The sequence below is a fragment of the Trichosurus vulpecula genome, chromosome 1 (genome assembly GCF_011100635.1).
Source record: "Trichosurus vulpecula isolate mTriVul1 chromosome 1, mTriVul1.pri, whole genome shotgun sequence".
NCBI lineage: Eukaryota > Metazoa > Chordata > Mammalia > Diprotodontia > Phalangeridae > Trichosurus > Trichosurus vulpecula.
The window spans coordinates 533,081,895-533,095,342 of record NC_050573.1 but is presented as its reverse complement, the minus strand read 5'-3'; positions in this window follow the sequence as shown (position 1 = coordinate 533,095,342).

Sequence of the window (13,448 nt, the reverse complement as noted above, 5' to 3'; positions counted from 1 at the left end):
GATAAAACTAAATATTTACCGGGCAGCCTGGCACTGTTAATAAATCCGTTTATCTGATGGTTCCGCCGCAGCCCAGCTATTTATACAGGGCCCTTGATTACGACGAGACCCGGAGGAGGCAGGCTGGGGTCGCCGCGGCTGCTGATCGGCCCGTGGCAGGTTCAGGCCTGAAATATTAACCAACTACTCTGTTTAATAACTCTAGCCCAGCCCCGGCCTCGAGGTGTGGAGCGGCCTCCAGGCCTCCAGCTATCCGCCCGCCCGGAGTGTAGAGAAAGCTCCTCCCTTCAATGACCCAAGACAGGAAACCCGGCCCCAAAGCTCTGGGGCTAGCTAGGCTTGGGGAATCGGCCACAGGTCAGGATGCAGAGTCTTCTTCATTTAGCCTCTCTGCGGGAAGCACCCACTCACTCCAGTCCCTAAAAGGTTGAGAAGGGAGCTGAGGCTTGGAGGAGTTCCAGAGCCTTGGACGTAGCGAGGACTGCTAGAGGGCTGCGCCCGGGGCCTTCTGGCCTTCTCCATGCGCTACCTAACCCGGGTGAGGCGTCAGTGGGCAAGGAGGAGGGGCTGAAGGAGGCCGATCTCCCCTCCTTCCTCCTCTCCTACTATGGAGGCCCAGGAGCTCACCCCATAGATCGTGGGCCTGACACCTCATAAAATGACGAAAGGCAACTCTAAAGACAGTAATTACCAACTTCGGAGGCAGCGGAAATATACGTGTCTTGGCTTGGAAACTGATGGGCAAATAAAATTATGGAAAACGATCCATCAGCCCCTGCATCTGCCATCCCAGGGGCTGGTGGCTGAGCTATCGCTGGTCAGTAAATCAAAGAGTTAAAAACCCTGCTCTTGAATTTTCTCTTCGTCCCCTACCTCCTTCCTCCCCATCTACCCCACTTCTCTTATAAACCACATCTTTCTTTGCTAAGATCCTACGAGATACCCCTGGTTTGAGGTAAAGTTTCCTCCGCTAAAAGGGGTTAGCCCTGTCTCATAAGTTTGAGCCTCCTGGACAGTGAGCGCAGAACTGACGCCGGAGGCTGATCCCGGAAAGACTCAAGTGACCACAAACTGCTACATCACCAAAAATTCCCAATTATCCACTTTTCGGGACTGCAGAGGCCAGCGTCTTCTCATTAAGAGTTTGGGGAGCTTGGGATGGGGAGGGACAAGACCTTTCCACACCTTGTCCCCGTGTCCTCCCTCACCTTTCTGGGCCAGCACAAGCCCACTTGGGTGGATGAGACCTTTCTTTTCATCCTAGAAGTAAGGGAGTTCTGGGTACATAAGCATTCCCTTCTATTTTGTGAAGGGAATTGTTCGCTAATTCGGGTGGGTTCTGTTACTCGCACTGCAGCTGCAGGGCTGTCAAGGCCCGAAGCCCTCTTCCTCACCTGCAGTTCAGTTTAAAGAGAAAGTGTATTTGGATTCTCAAATGTGGGTGGAAATAACTTTGGAAACAAAGGTTAGGAATCATCAAGCCCCAAGTCCAGTACAGTCACGGGTGTGTAGGCATTGGCCTTGATTTCCTGTAGCTCATGGACCCCACAAGCCAGGACACATACGTACATTCACCCCCCACCACATTTATTATTATTATTATTATTCTTTGACGGCGAGGGCGGGGGGGGGGGGAGTGGTTGCTGTCCGATGTTCCCCTCTCTCCTCCCTGTTCTGTCTTTCCACCCCTCACTCTCTTTTAAGTTTGCCCGCACCTATCTTTATTTTCCGAGGGGGCTTATTTGATAAGGGATCTCCTTCTCCAGGAAGGAAAATGTAAATTGCCGCATGTGGGTGTAGCAGTAATGAAAAATCAGAGCAGTTAAATCGTAAAATTTGGATTAAGAAGCTTGAATTTAATACACACACAACACATTTATTAAAGCATTAGAATAATTGAAATTTGCTGCTGCAGTAGTCCGATCTGTTTAAATAATTCTATGGGTGTCTTGTTGTGATAAAAGATTATCTGGAATTCTATTAAAGGCGCAGGAGCCTGATTTGTAAATCCTATTTGGGACTTTCAATAACTATCAATAATCTAATCGGCACAACAACCTCCTGCCTCTCAGCTTTATCTGAAAGTTTACAGCATTTCAGGAGCATTTCATAATAAAGCCCAGCAACGCAGGAAACCGGCACCTGTCATTCAGGCGGAGATTAAAAAATATTAATAGGAGGTAAACGCCACTGGAAAAAGGAGGACAGGCGTTTAAGTGCGAACCCAGATGCGAGGAGAGATTGGGTTTTTGTGAAGCTGATCTCACCTGGAGGTTCTAGCATTTTTTTCCCTCTCTGCCTCTCCCTCTGTCAAAACACATGATTACTGTCTGTTTCTGGAATAATTAACTCAATGAAGGTCTTGGAGAGAGAAGGGTGGGGGGAACCAAACGCAGCTGACTCCAGTTTCTTCCACGCCTGGTTTTCCTGCCTGGATTTCTCTCAGCCAGTTTCATCCTGGGGTCCCCCTCCATTTTTCATATATTGCAACTTATTTATTTATTTATTTTTACTCCCGCAGTTCTTCTCAATTTGCTTATAATGTGGTTCCAGAGCCTCACTCTCTTTGTTTACACGCAAAGTCTCTCCTAATTGTGAGCGAATCCTGTTGAGAGAGACAGAGCGAGGAGCCGGTTGCGAGCGCCGCGGCTAATTGCTGTTAATTTTGTTTCATTAACTTTATTTACTCTTGAACCCCTTAATTGTTTTCCATTTATTTTTAGTAATTTTATAATGCACTAATAATCCCCCCTCTGTCTGCGGGCGCCTCCCCCTCCTTCCTCTTCCTTATTTCCCTCTCTCTCTCTCCCTCCCTCCTTTCCTCTCTCTCCCCCGCCTTCCCTCTTTCCTACTCCCCCCCCCGCCTCTGCCGGCCTAGCGTGGCACACAGACACAACATGAGGCTACAGGAGAGAGACCTAACCCAGGCAAGCCAGGAGAAACCCTCTCCCGCTTTTGGCTTATCCAAGGGCAGCATCTTCTCCGAAGGCAGCTCTGTCCTCTTTTCTCCTTCTGTGTCTCTGGCCGTTGGAAATGTAGCCATCCACACTTCACTCTTTCTTTGGTCCTTTCTCCAACTTGAAGGGCCCCAAAGTGGCAGTGCCAAAGGAGCTCCCCTATCAGAAAGTTCATTTCGGGGGTTGGAAGGGGAAGAGGGCAGAACACAACATAGCCACTTGCCCCCATACCCGCGTCCCCATTCTCTTTCCATCAAACAGCTCCTCTCTTCGGTCCACACCCTCCCCCACCCCCTTGCCTAACTCCCAGGACCCAACCCTGATTCCATTCCGGTTATTAGACAGCTAGCGGGGACTGTCTGCGGGCCGCCTCTTTCCTGCTAATTATCACCTTATGAAAAGTGTTTCATTAAGAAACTCTGCTTTTGATTAATTATCGACAGAATGCTGACCAGAAAGAAATGAAATTAATCTCTGACCCCGTCTGGGTAACACTGAAAATTCATCACATATCCTTTTAATATTGAAACACAGCATAGAATTTTAATAGAAAATATTGTTTTTCCAAACCTCCAGTCTTTATTAATGCCCCTGGGCAGGGAATGATATTGCTGGCAATATAGCAGTCTTTGTTCATTTTAAATTTATTAAACATAATGCACTTCATTTTCAAACATTTTACTGTTTCTTTTTAATTTCACTCAGTGTAAGTACAGAATAAACCCTTTTTAAACATTTAAGATATTGAAAACCCGCATACGGATATATAACATGAACGCTGCGGCCATCAAATAAATTTAAGTAGAAGCAATTGTAATTTTAAGCTCCCAACTACTATCCCCTTCAGACATTAAGACAATTTCTGTAACTATAAAATACGATCATTGAAAAGGATGGAGCTTTAAGATCTAGCTGCTTTCTTTCTTCCTCCATTCCTCCCACTCTCTTCCCAAAAGTAAGGCCATCCTGAAATTAGAGGTGTCCTTCTAGCCTCTCCCCAAGTATGGAGGGTTAAGGGAAATGGGAGCATTAGCTCCCCACATCACACCCTTTGAACCCCAACTTCTAGAAAGTGTCAAGTCATAGGTATCTCTCCAACTTCACCGCCACCTCTCCGGGGCAAAAAAAAAATCATCTTCTGAAACTCTGAGAGGTTCCTAACCATGCTTCCTCCCTCCTTTCTGCCACCCCCCACCCCGTACAGTTTTTTTCCCTAGCATACAATATCTGTCTTCTCCCCTCAGTCTCCTCCTCCCTCCCCTCCCAGGCCAGGAGGCCGTTAGGAAGCCAGAGTCTTTTTCTCTCTTCACGGTTCACGCCCCGTCTCCCCTTGCTGCCCAGGTTGGCCTCCCCACCCCCCCTTGGGAATGTGTGTGTGTGTGTGTGTGTGCGTGTGTGTGTGCGCGCGCGCGCGAGTGCGTGTGTGTTGTTCAACATGATTTCAGGACTGGCCCAAAGTGGAATGGGGTAGTTACTGAACTGGGTGGGGGAGAGGTCCTGAAGGACCAGACCCACATAGATGTCTCCAGTGGGGGACCTGATCGCCAACACAAATTCTCTTCTCTCCTACCACTCCCTTGTCTCCATGACCCCTTTCCCTCCTTCTCTAAACCACTTCTTCACCACAGTTGCAAATTATGGCAGAGAGAGGAGCTGGGTGTGTTTGTCTCTCCCCTAAATTCAACCTCTCCCCACCCACCCCCTCCTCGTCGCTCTTTCCCAAGGAATCCGAGACCCGCGTTTAATGAATCGTGAAGTGTGAGAACTTCCTGAGCAGGGTGCGCCCCTAATGCCAATTCCAGATGTGAAGGGTGAGAGGGGAGGGGGGGTGCTTTTCACCCACCAAAGGCCTGGGCCTCAGCTCATCACTGCCTGGTTTCCCTCCTCTATAGCTCCCCACCCCTTCCAGTAGCCTAGAGGACAAATCCATCGCTGGATGAGGGGGCCCTCCCTGGTCATCCTGCGCAAGCTATCCCGTACCTGAATTGGAAACACGCAACTTCTCCACTGAGAAATTACTCTTTCCATTTCTCTGGCGTCAGTGGTGCCCTATTTCACGGCACCGGCAAACTGAATATTACTTTTAAAACACTATGAAATACCAGGTCTTGTCCTCCGAGCTATTTCGGGGGAATTCAATTTTCGCTGAATGGTGAGAGACTCCGTCCTTTCTTTCGGGGGCCTGATAAGTGGCACCGTGAAAGGATGAGGAATATTCACAGGAATTTTCTCTGATGCCCGAAATCATAACAGTAGACACGCAGCTGCAGTCATATCTATTTCATACTCATTTACGTATATGCATACATGTATGTATATCTATGTCCTCACCACACATATTAGAGACATACATGTACATAAAGGTTAGTTGGAATATTTGTAATTGAGTCCCAGATTTGCCAGTCTACAATTTATTTTAGTCTTTTTTCCTTTGCAGTATATATTTAGCATTCTTTATCACAACAACCCTTTATTACTCGCCTAGCACAAAACATTACTTTATCTCAGGCGACTGGCTACTAACAGGGTAATATGCATTCGATTCTATTCGATTTTGCTTTATTTTAGATGTCTCCCACACTTAATCATCTCTGTTAGACTGCCTGATAACAGGAAAATCTTTTGGCTTTGACCTGCTTGAAAATAAAACAACAAATAACTGGTCTTCCTTCCTCTAAAGAAGAGCAGTGTCAGACTTAATCTTGCACAACTTTCCTTGAAAGTTTTGCCTCTGAGTTTCTGAGAGAGGGAGTTCAAAGATGCTCTATGAACTGTGGTGGAACAATTCTTAGTATTTTTCATCCCCTAAAAAACTTGCAGAATATCAAAGAGACTCTGTGCCTGTAATCCTTTCATTTCCCCTCTTCTTCTTCCTTTTCTCTCCCTCCTCTCCTTCTCTTCTTTCTTTTCCTGTCTTCTTTTTTTGTCCTATCTGGCAGAAGATGATGGAGCAACGACGATTTTTAATTATAAAGGGAAGATAATCTCCAATTCTTCCAGTCCTGTTCTCTCCTGTGTTAAAGGGACTCTAGAGGTAAAATTAACTTAAAAGCCAAATCTAACTGCATGGTATTCAGTGCTTTGGGACTCTCCTTGGGACAAGGTAAAACTTAAACATAAGTTACTCACCACACCCCCAAATATACACAAACACTTTCATGCACACATATGCCACCTAGAAAACAACTCCAGAGCTGCTGGTATCCCCAAATGACCTCATTATGATCTCTGCTATTACAATAAATACTAAATTAGTGCACCATAACTGGACATTTAAATAAGTAAGGAGAAATAAGAATGGAGGATGGGTTTAAGAATTCTCCTCTTTAAAAAAAGGAAAGAAAGAAGGAGATAGATGCCAACTTTGGAAATTCGGATCCTTCTCCCTTTCCCCCAAAAGGTCAGGATCCTCCTTTAGTTATGCTGCAGTTTGAACACACTCCTGTCTAGTGTCTTTTGGCAAGGAGAAATTGAAGATAAAGTGAACCTGCCATTTATTTGTCTACACTCCCACCCCCAGCCACTCCCACCCACCATGGATTCTCCCCTTCCTCTCCTCCTACTCCCACCCTGTGGGAAGTGAAGCAGGGAAAAGACCCAGATAGATAGTCAAGTAAATAAATAAATAACTGAATTGTGAGTCTCCTATTTTTATGAGCCATTTAACTCAAAAATAGACCCCAGGTTTCTAGTTTCTGCCCCTGGATTTCCATATCCAGTCACTCAGACCTGCTTATCTTCATGTATGGCTGCCTCATGTTTAACACACAATTACATTTTCTCCCTCCAATTCCATTACAAATGGAATACAGGAGGCATTGTTTGAAGAAATGTACTGCTTCAGTTCTGGTTATGTCCTACAATTTACAGAAGAGCGTCAAGAACACTAGACACCAAAGAGTCAATATCTCCTGCTCCTTCCAAATCTATGCCCTGAATACACCGAACTTTGGAAAAAGCCTTTCACTTTTATTTACAGTAAACAAATGCTTTCCCTGAGTTAGAGTTTAGACTCCAGAAAAAAGATAACAGGCCGATTTAAAGATAATTAATTGCATTAAACTATTGACTAACTACCTAGTTCAATAGTAATTCATTTAGAGAATATTAAAATCGGAGGAACAATAATAAAATTGATGCCAGTTCCCAAGGGGAAGGAGATGGCCAGCAAATTGGATACTTTTCTTAATCTGGCGTAAATAATAACATGTCTGTTCCCACTCTCTCTCAGGCCAATTCCCCTATCATTTATTCCAGACTCAAAAGCCTGTTTTCATAATTGATATCAGTTACTCAATGAGTGCTTTTTCATTTGTTCTTGTTATCCATGATAATTGCAAAGTCCCTCCTTTAAGGGTTGGGATTTTAAAAATATTATTAGTAATATTTCCATTTTTCCTTTCAATCTGTCCAGTCCCTCAGACTTTCCTCTAATGACCTCCTTTTCATTGAGGGGAGGGAGGAAGAAAAAGGGGAGTCTTGGACACTCAGCCCCTCCTCTCCTAGACCAGTTTTCCTCATATTTGATAATTTGTCATTTTCAGAGTTTTCAACTGACAGTTTTGAAATACTAATGCCACCTTCCTGCCTTATTTAGTGAATGTTCTTTCTCCCAGTAGATGGGTCCTTCCTATTTATCTCCTTTGTCCCTAATTTCCTCAGGAGAGTTGAGAGTTTAAAAGGGAGGAGGGACGGGGTGAAGAGGGGAAGGGAGGAGAAGAGAGAGGCAGACTGACAGAAGGAAAGAGAAGAGGAGGAAGGGGAGAGAGAGAGAGAGAGAGAGAGAGAGAGAGAGAGAGAGAGAGAGAGAGAGAGACAGTTCAAAGGAGTTTCTCAGCTTCCTTTAATAACAGCTGTACTCAGAGCAGTATTGTGTGTTCTGTAGAAATATTCAGTTTGCAAATCCGGTTTTAAGAGCCGCTGCGAAAATCCGTTTTTCTATGAAAGCAGTGGGTGGAAGTGATGAATCCAAAACATCATCTGTGGAAATTATTCCAAGGAGTCAAGCAGATCATTTGGGAGAAAAATAAAAGCTGGATGAAACGGGACACTTGAATTATGCTATCAGTGGCGAGAAAGCCGGGGGTCAATATCTCAGCTACAATGTAAGGGGTTTTAGACTTCCCCTCCTCCTTTCCTCCCAGTGACTGATAGATACATATATGCGCACACACATATAATGTAGTTAAGTATACCATATGTATAAATACACGCATGTTTTACAGTAGTGTGTGTGTGTGTGTGTGTGTGTGTGTGTGTATCAAATGACTTTACAATGAAACGGAAACAAGCCTTTTCTAGCTTTCTAATCTCGACCTAGGCTAACTTTGCAGCTTGCCTTGCACTCAGCTTGGGGCCACCCCTACCCCCGACTCCCAAGCTTCCTTCTAAGTGGCTGGTTCTTTCAGCAACCGCTTTATTCGGCTCCGGACTCTAGCATCCGGTCTGTGTCCTCGATATGAGTATTTCCTTATTTATTCACTTATTTATTCATTTATAAAGTGTTTACTTAGCTCGGTGCAGATGTAACATCTCATTTACAGTGTGGCCTCGGGGCAGAGAAACAATTGGCAACAAAAGAGTAACTCCAGAGAATTAAAACACACACGCAAGTTTAGCGTGTGTGTGTGTGTGTGTGTGTGTGTGTGTGTGTGTGTGTGTGTGTTAGAGGTGGGGAAGGAGAGAGGGAGGAGGAGGAAGGGGGGTGGGAAAGAGAGAGAGAGAGAGAGAGAGAGAGAGAGAGAGAGAGAGAGAGAGAGAGATGGAGATGCACTTATGCACCCGTTGTGCATATATCTGGAAAGAGAAAAGAGTAGATAGTATACGGAGTGTATTCTTTATTTGAGACGGAAAAGCATTAGTGTCTGGGGAGGGTGGGTATTATGTGGTATGTGATCCACATTTGTGATAGAAAGTATGTTTGCATGTGAGGGAGGGTGGATGTTGTGTGGTGGGTGATACACGTTTGTGACAGTTTATTATACGTATGTTGGGACATAGGTGTGTGGGATTTGTGTGTGTATGCCTGTCGATATTTGGTGTAGTGCGTGTCTGAGGGATGTCACGGTGTTGAGAGAGATCTGAGGGGTTCCCTATGTTTGCGATGTAAATTCACAAGGTAGTTTGCTTCCGGGTTCCTGTCAGGGGTAGGGGCCAGCTCCCATCCTTATCAGAATAGATGCTGAAAGTCAGATGTCCAAAACAACCCAGGGCAGGTTCTTTTCCAGTCTCGCCTTATTCCAGGACCCTCCCTTTCCACCGAATAATACCTCCCTCCTCTCATCCCATATTGTGAAACGAAGAAAGTTCTTTCGTTAGGCACCCTTGGACAAAGTTGAAAAAGAACTTGGTGGGAGGATAGTGTTGGGCAGTGGTGTGTGTGTGTGTGCGTGCGTGCGTGCGTGTGTGTGTGTAGGGGAAAGTATCCTTTGTATTTGGGGAGTGGATGAGAAGGGGAAATACTCCTCTCTAAAGTTCCCCAGGGGGTCGGGCTCAGTGTGCTCAGGCCATTTATCTCATTCTATTGACCGGCGCCCCAGCCGCTCCGCTGAGTAACCGGGAACATGGGAAGAGAGAGGATGCTTCATGCTGGACACTGGGATCGATGCCTTTCCCTGGCACCTGCTGAAGGCGCCGCCGCCAATCAACGCACCTCCTCTGTTGCGGGTCGAAGATGTGCTCTCGGCAAGTAAGCTGCCTCATCATGATGCTAGTGGCTGGGCCCGAACCTCAATCCCTCCCACACGCACACTCTCCCACCTCCAGGCTTGCGTTCCAGCAGCTCATACCAGAGAACTTGATCACAGTGAAGGAAGCGTGCCCTTGTGCTCTTAGTTGGGCAGGGCCCAGGTGGAATGGCTCTCTAGGTTTGGCCTCGAGGGGGCGCTGGTCTCCCCCTCCCCCTTTAAAGTCCGGGTATATTCATGGGTGAGGTCTAGTCAAGCGGGGTAGGTGGCATTAGGGTGCTGAACAAAATGTCTCAGGTGGTTGACGGAGGCCCTGACTGCATAGTCCTTTCGTCACCCTGTGTACACCTCCCAACAACCGAGTTGGGTGGGAGGCGGTCTTTCTCGTGGGGTTTGTAGGTGCCTTATTTCATCCTTGTATCTCCAAACTGCTGAGTTGAGCAAGGACTAGGGTCCGGTAACTGGTCTAAGTGAATGGCGGAGAAGGATGAGCTTTAGAGAGATTTGCTGAGGAATTATCCTTATAGTTCGACGACTCTTACACACACACACACACACACACACACACTCACTTCTCTCCCTATTCTTCACACGGAGGACAGCAGGGCAGATGGATTCTCCAGCCGAGCCTACTCGCCTTCGGGACAGAGGCTTTGGACCCCAGTTTGAATAGCAGAACGTCTTCGGAATGGGGACAAGTTCTTTCCAGACTGACCTCTCTATTTCTATTCTCCCTTTCTACTCCCCCCCCCCCATTACCCTTCTATTCTCTGTTCTCATTTTCTTTTCTTTTTCTTCTCTCTCATTCTATCCTCCCCCTCTGCCTTCTCTTTTGGCCTCGTTTCCCCCTTAAGTATTTCCAGTCTCTGTAGCTGCCTCTCCCACTTTGTGTAAGACCAGTTGCATTTCCTCAGATAAGGGGTAAGGGTGGGAGGGGGAGGGGAGGAAGGCCGCTCTGCAAATCTGTTCTCTCTCCGCAGGTCTCGGATAATGTTTGCAAAGAAGTGTCTGGGAGTGGCAGGCTGGCGGCTCCCCCGTCCACCCTGGCACCCCCTCGGCATCCCTTCAGACTGGTGCTGATGGGAGGCAGCTGCTGACTGTTTAAACTAGGAGGAGGTTGCCTAGCAACCCAGAGGCGGCTCATTACCGAAGCCACAGTGATTAACCAAAAAGAAAAAAAAAAGAAAAAAAGAAAAAGAAAAAAAATAAAGGAAAAAGGGGGAAGGTTATATGAAAGCAAAATGGATTAATTATTTAATTAACTAATTGATGATCAACTTCTTTTTAATTATTCACTTAATTACAGAAGTGTAACTACAACACTGCCCTTATCAAGTGTGTTGATATACTGACAAGATTTTCAAAGACAAATCTCTCTCTTCCTCTTTGCCGTCGCCGCTACTCTCCGAGAAACTTTGTGCTCTGCTTGGGGAGTAACCTGAGTTTCGCACCCTCCGAGCAAAGATGCAAAGATTCTCTCTGTCTGTCTCTCTCTGCCTCTGTCTCTCTCTGTCTCTGTCTGTCTCTCTCCCTCCCTCTCTCCCCACCATTCCTCTCCCCTTTACAACGGTCCCCAGCACACGCTCGCTCTGTTTCTATAAATCCAACGCGCGTCTTCTGTCGCTCTCTTGCCTGGTCTCTCTTGCTCTCCCTCCAGCTTTCTCTCTCTAATGCTTATTCCTGAACTTTTCAAACAGTGGTCCAGGAAACTCCGAAGCTCCTAGACATTTTCCTTGCCTGGTGGAACCCCCTTTCTTGATCTCCTCTACATAATTTCTTTCTTTTCTTTCTCTTTAGGGCTTTTACTTCTCCGTGCGCCTTGCCTTCTTCCTTTCCCTTTTCTTTTTCTCATATCTCTTACGCTTCTTTCCCGGGGTTTCCTCATGGAATAGACTTTTCCTTCGTCTATTTAACGCTACTCTCAGCTGCTCTCAATTTTTTTGCCTTGGGGATCTGGTGGTGGTGGGCGGTAGGAGTGGAGACTAGGAGAGGTTATGAAAAAGGGTTCTGCCAACTCCTCCGCTTTCCAGGGACTTTAAAAGGAAGGTAGACACAGCCTTGCCCAGAGGGTTCGTAGGCATAAAGCCTCCCTACACCCTAACCTCAAACTCATCCTCACTCCCATCCCTGCCCCATTCCTGTCTCTAAACCTTTCCCCTTCCTCACTCCACCACAATCCCCACCCGAACTTCGCCTCTCCGGTGGGGTTCTGGCAACCCCTTCCCAGGTCCCCATAAGACATTGTGGGGCGTGTGTGAGCAAATTAGTCATTATTAGGGCTCATAGTGCGGGGCTCCCTGGCTCCTTCTCTGAAACTGGTCTCTTGCTCCCTCCCTCCTCACCCATTTGTCTCTGTCTACATCTTCTTTGGGCCTCAGTTTTCCTGCCTGAACATTGGGGAGAGAACGTGAATACAAAGCAAAGCGAGGCGGTGAAGAGCAGCAGGGAGAGAGTCCTCCTGCCGTTATGCTCCATATAACACTTATTATCAAGTATTATCATTATGGTTATTAACAACGCTAATGGGGCCGGTTTACTCAGGGAGGCAACGTTGCTTACGAGGACTGCGGTATCACTGGTCGCCCCTAGGTGCCCAAGGCGACAGAAGACTCTAGGGGAGAGAATGGCTGGGAGAGAGCCAGAGGTGAAACAGGACAGCACCTGCTTGTGTGTTGCAGAAGCCCTAAACGCCCAGAGATGAATCCATTGATTCTTAGGTGCTTTGACCGAGTAGGGCCGGAGGTTGCAACTTGCAGGCTTTGTAAACAGCTGGGATTGGTTCAAGATTCTAAAAGCCCCTCCCCCAGTTGAAGGCTGAGAGCTAGGGAGAGGGACGGTCAGGAATGTCAGAGAATCAGTGGATAGTATATAGGTTCAAGCATCCTCAAGAATCAAAAAGGTTAAGTACATAGGAAATGGGTGCTTGAAAAAAGGGAGCAGCTCAGCTGCGGGTGCCTAGTGATTCAGGTAAAGGCAGGTGTCTTTTTTCTTTCCCTCCCCCATCCTAAAGTTAGATGATGACTTAGTTTTGCTTTGGAATAAACATGGACTGTTCCTAGAACCATAGCATATTGGGTCTGAGAGGGATCCTAGAGATCGTGAATTAAGTTAAGCTATAGCCTAGAATTGTAGACCAAGAGTTGGCAAGGACCAACTCAGAGGCCATCTCACCTAAGTCCTCTCATTTAATAGTTAAGCAGCTGAGGCCCAACGAAGTTATCTGACTGAACAGCACACAGGTAGTTAGCATCAGAGCTGGGGTTTGAACTGAGGTCTCCCTCACTAGAGCCAGCATTCTTTCAAATTGTTGACATTGACAGAGATAACTCTTCAAGTTGATTTTCCAGTTCCTATTTCCCTTCTGAGCTTTTAGAGTAGACACTCCAATTGCCTGGAGGACATATTAACCTGGATGGGCCACTGGCACCTAAAGGTCCAAATGTCCCAAACTGACTTTGATTATCTCCTTCCCACCCCAGACCCCCTCCTCTGGCTGCTAATTATTTCTGTCTATGGCATCACCAGTCTCCCATGTTTGAAACCTTGGGGTTTTCCTTAATTCTTCTCTCTTTTCCTTCTCATATTCAATCATTTGCCAAGTCTCTGCACTGCAACTTCTATCTTACTGATTCCATCTCTAATGCTGCTGCCATCACCCTTCACTATCTCTGGGCTGGGTCATCATGAAATTCTCTCAACAGGTATTCCCAACTCCATTTTCTCTTCCCAATAATCCAGGGTTTCTATCCTGGGTTTCCTGAACTTTTTTTCCCCCCTAGAATATTTTAAAACTTCATTTCAGTAT